This window comes from Myotis davidii, unplaced genomic scaffold, assembly GCF_000327345.1.
Source record: "Myotis davidii unplaced genomic scaffold, ASM32734v1 scaffold255, whole genome shotgun sequence".
Lineage (NCBI taxonomy): Eukaryota > Metazoa > Chordata > Mammalia > Chiroptera > Vespertilionidae > Myotis > Myotis davidii.
Window position 1 is genome coordinate 67,801 of NW_006286238.1, and position 5,144 is coordinate 72,944.

Sequence of the window (5,144 nt, forward strand, 5' to 3'; positions counted from 1 at the left end):
TTACTCAATAGATGTGGTCCAGAGAATGCTTGCCAAATTTAAACAGGATCAAGTCCTGCCCAGACACTGAGAGTCCACACTCATAGAGGCAGCCTGGAGTCCTGCTCTGAAGGCCTCTGTCTATGACCATTTTTTCCTTCAACCCCAATTGTTGAGAACCAATATCAGTTCTCAGATACCCAGAGGCCACCTCCCCTGGTGCTGCACTTGATGTCCCTTCAGCAGTCACAGCCAACATCTCTCCTCTTAGCCCTCACTCAAGTCCCAACCCCGATGGCCCTCAGCTCCAAGCCCAGTGAGTCTCACAGATGACCACTAAAGCCTCTAAGCTAATCCACAAGTCAGACTGCAACACGCCAGGACACACCTAGGGTCCCAGCAAAAATCATGGTGAGTGTTTAGAGAAGTAACTACGTACCAATCCTAACCGCATCCTGTGTGAATTACTCTTTGGTCTCCAATTCATCTCACGCCCACTCATCCTTTAAAGGCCTTGGCAACTGGGAAACCATTCTCTCTCCCCAACACTCTACATGACCACTTCTGTCCCTTTGCTGTGTTATGACACCCACCTCCTAGAAACAGGGGCCCCAGCAGGAAACCAGTCCTCAGGGTCACAGTGTCCCTGTGAGCTACCACCAACATTACCATCCTGACCATGATTCCCTGTATTAAAGTGATCTACGGTCCTGGCTGATGTGGCTGAGTTGGTTGAGCATCGACCCAGGCGCTGAGAGGTGGCAGGTTCCAGTCCTGGTCAGTCACAGGCCTGGGTTGTGGGCTGGACCCACAGAATGGGTTGTGCAGGGAGCAACAGATCCTTGTATCTTGCTCATCACTGTTTGTCTGCCTGCCTCTTCCATCCTTTCTATATTTAAAATCAATTAAAAATATATGTATATATAAATGAAAATAGACGAAATATATATGTGTGTGTACATATACACACGCACACACACACACAAATAATACCTGCCCGTTCCTGAACCTGCTCAGTCTTCACTCTGAGCCTTCGCACATTCTGGTCCCGTGTCTGGGGGGAACCCCCACCTCTCATTCCACTCGTTGCCAAAACCAGGGTCCACGTCATAAAGCCCCAGCGTGGCCTTAGGACGGCGGATCTCTGGAGGCTTTGAATCTTTGCTTGATCTCCTTCTGGGCCAGGGACTAGGGGAAAAAGATGACCCGGGTGCATATCTTGGTCCTTTCCAAAGGTACCCAGCCCCAGCAGAGGGAGCCACAAGCTGTGGATTGCTGATAGTTCCGAGCAGGTTACTCACGGCGGGACCCGAGCGGCGCCGGCCCCGAGGCTGGAGGTTCCGATGAGGTGAGGCCGAAGGGACTCTGTCGGCGGAGAGGAATCGGGGAGCCTCGGACGCCCCAAAATCGAATGTGGCGGCTCAACAGGCTCAGACACACCCTGCCCCGCGGGGTGCTGCCTCCCCTGTCCCCTCCTCGTCCCGATGGGCGCGCTGAAGCCCCGGAGCCGGCGAACAGCTTGAAGAAGTCAAAATGTCCGCCAGGAAGAAGACTCCGGAAGTCCCGTCCTAACCGGATGCGTTCCACAAAAATGCGTTGTGTTGACGCAGTGCTTTCTGGGTAATGTAGTTTTCCTAACCACCCAGCGGAGGGCTGGCTTTCTAGCCCAGGAACTTGGGGAACAAGATAATGAGGAGCTGCCAGGGGCGCTGGGGGAGGAGATGGGAGCAGAGGCCTGGTTCACGGGGACAGACTGACAGCTCCCGCCCCCGCCCCCCGGAGGGAGGAGGAGGACAGGAATATATCCCCCAAAGAACATACACAGGGTAAATGGGAAACATCTGTAATAGTATTAACAATAAAAAATACTTATTTAGGGGGGTAGGGGGGAAATGGGCGGGTAAGGACACAGACGTAATACCTTAATCAATAAAGAAATTAAAAAAAATAATAAAAATTTAAAAACCATATTTTTAAAAATATTTTTAAAGAAGGTAGCCCAATTGGTGTGTCGCAGTGGTTGAGCGTCAACGTATGATCCAGGAGGTCACAGTTGTATTCTTGGTCATGGCACATATGTGGGTTGGGGGTTCAATTCCCAGTGTGGGCAGGGACTTGCAGGAGGCAGCTAATCAGTGATTCTCTCTCATTATTGATGTTTCTATCTCGATCTCTCTCCATTCCTCTCTCTAAAATCAATATCTATACATAGATATGTGTGTGTGTGTATGTGTATGACCAGTTGACCAAATGACTGGTAGACTGGTCGCTATGTTGCACCCTAACCACCAGGAAGCAGCTCCTACGTTTATCGTCTGCCCCCTGGTGGTCAGTATGCTTCCACAGCCAACCTCACAAGGTCACTCTCCCAGGACTGGGTGAGATGGCCCTGATCAGCCCTGATCTCCGGTCAGGCAGACAGACCCCACCCTTGCACAAATTCGTGCACTGGGCCCCTCTAGTATATACATGTAATACATATAAGTCCTGGCTGGTTTGGCTCAGTTTGGATAGAGCATCGGCCAACAGACAGAAGGGTTCTGGGTTCGATTCTGGTTGGAGGCACATGCCTGGGTTGCAGTCTTAATCTCCAGTAGGAGGCATGCAGGAGGCAGCCAATCAGTGATTCTCTCTCATCGGTGATGTTTCTCTCTCTCTTTCTTCCTTACTCTCTGAAATCAATAAGTAGCACTATCAGAAACCGCTATGTCCCGGAGCTGCCACATACAGTCGTTGACCAAACTCAAAGGAGTGAATTTTGGAAAAAGGAGTTTGGACAGATGTCATTGGCAGCAAACTGACACCCACTTCTGAGTGGGACCGTGTTTCAACCCCTGGCCAATTCGGTTCCCCACTGTGGTGGGGGTGAAGCCCCATGTTGACTGTGTTGATTGGGATGGTACCGGACCGCAAACAACCAGCATCCCCGTGCTTTTACATGAACGTCAGTCGCTACCCTGCCTCCAAGACTCTGTGTCTTTTGCGTTGCCCAGGCGAGGGCCCCAGCAGGTGGGGCTGAGGGTTAACATGCTGACAGTAACATCAATGGTGACCCTGCGCTTTCCGTTTGTTCTGTGCATGAACGTGTGCTAAACGCGGTCCCTCCATAGTTCTCTCCATCCCTATTGCAGAGAGCCCTAGGCCTAACTCTTCCTCCTGTCTCTGGTGTTGGACCAGGAGTCCCACCGGATTGCCCAGTGCCTCATTACTGGGGGCTGGGGAGCACTTAAGATCCTAGGAGTCTTCCCCTTCAGTTTTCTCCCATATGCACTCCTCCCTTCATTCCTTGCTCAGGATGCAGGATCCTACAACTCCTCCCTGAAGGACCAGAGTCCTACCCAAACATGCCTCCCTCCACACTCTCTAGCTCCAGTCTGTCCTCAGGGTCCTCCCCAAGTCCCCACCTTCTCACAGCCTGGGGAACTGACCCTTCACTTCACCCATCCCTGGGGCCTGAGATGGACCCCCAGGGGGCAGCAGAAGCTGGAAGAGCAGGGGCAGAAAGGGGTCATCCAGGGGCTGGAAAGAACATATTGTCCTCTCCATCACCCCTCAGTACATTGCCTATGCGTTTGCTTGTAGCTGGGGTGCACAGACATACATATTCGCAGGGAAACATACAGACACACAAACACAGGGAAACACAGACACCACAAGCACAGAATCACACAGGCACAGAACCCTCACAGCCGATGGTGGGCACTCAGGTGCAGAGCTTATGCCCAGGCTTACAGAGACGCAAATTGTAGACATGGGCAAAACCTTGAGGGGAACACACACACACACACACACACACACACACACGATACTCCCATGCACACACCAGAACAGACAGACAGGGACATAGAACAGACACAAATACACACACACACACACACACACACACACACAGGAACATCCAAAGAGGCAGCAAACTCACACATACAACCAATTCACAAACATGCAAAACAAACACTCCTGAAAATTCTGGGTCGTACTGATACAATGTGTTGAAGGAAACATTAAGGAAACAAGGGGTTCCCCTGGCCAGGTGGCTCGGAAAAGAGTGTGGGTTTGATTCCTGGTAAGAGCACTTACCTATGTTGCTGATTCCATGGTACCTCCAGGACTGGCCAGGGGGTAGCTTCAGCTTTAGTTAAATCGTAGTGGGAAATGACCCCCAAAAGGCAAAAAGAGACCCAAACCATGGCAGTGGGGGCTCAGGAGTGTGTGGGGGCTGGAGGCAGGACTTCCCAAAGGTGAACTGATGTGGGGCCCAAAGCATGAGGGGGCATCTCCCAGATAAAGTAGATTCAGATGCAGTGGGCCAGGCGCCTGGGGATGGGCAGAGCAGGCTGGAGAGGCCTCCAATGGAGAAGCAGAGCCCTGATCAGCTCCTCTCAGGTGGACACAGAACCCCAATCCCTCCCAGGGACCTGCACTGGGCTCCTCTCTGCCAGCTCCTGGGCAGGACACAGCGTGCCCAGCTGCAGGGGGAACATCCTGGGCAAAGGCAGGAGAGTGAGGAAAGGTGGGCTGTGTAGCATAGTGGATGGTACTTTTGTTTGTTTTATTTTATAGTCCTCATATGTGGATATTTTTCCATTGATATTTAGAGTGGAAGGGTGGGGCTGCGGGGGGCGGGGGAGAAAGAGACAGAGAGAAAGAGAGAGAGAGAGAGAGAGAGAGAAACAGAAACATCAATGTGAGAGACACATTGACTGGATACCTTCTGCATGTGCCCCAATAGGGCCTGAGGATTGAACCGGCAACCCAGATACATGCTGTTGACTGGCAATCTAATTTGCCATCCTTCAGAGGTGGGGGGTGAAATTCTTACTACTTTTTAAAAAAAATTTTTATTAAGTTATTACATCTGTGTCCTTATCCCCCCATTACCCCCGACCCCCGCTGTTGTCTGTGTCCATTGGTTAGGCCTATATGCTTGCATGTAAGTCCTTTGGTTGGTCTCTCCAGGCCTCCCCTATGTTCCCTCTGAGGTTTGATGGTCTGATCAATGCCTACTTTCATTAGTTATTCATTGGCTGTGAAAATATCTAGTTGAACATGTTCGCCGCAGGTTCTTGTACATAAAGGGGGATGATAATACCTGAATTTCAGATCAGATATTACACAAGCACTCAGTGCTTCTGAGAGACTAGTAAATAAGTGTTTATGTTATGCAT

General features: G+C 51.0%; 1 protein-coding gene across 1 annotated transcript in view; it reads right to left on the reverse strand.

Annotated features, from left to right (window-relative positions):
* The window catches only part of LOC102765089 (zinc finger protein OZF), a 21,509-nt gene that overhangs the window by 6,282 nt on the left and 10,083 nt on the right, over positions 1–5,144 (reverse strand). The window lies entirely within an intron of this gene.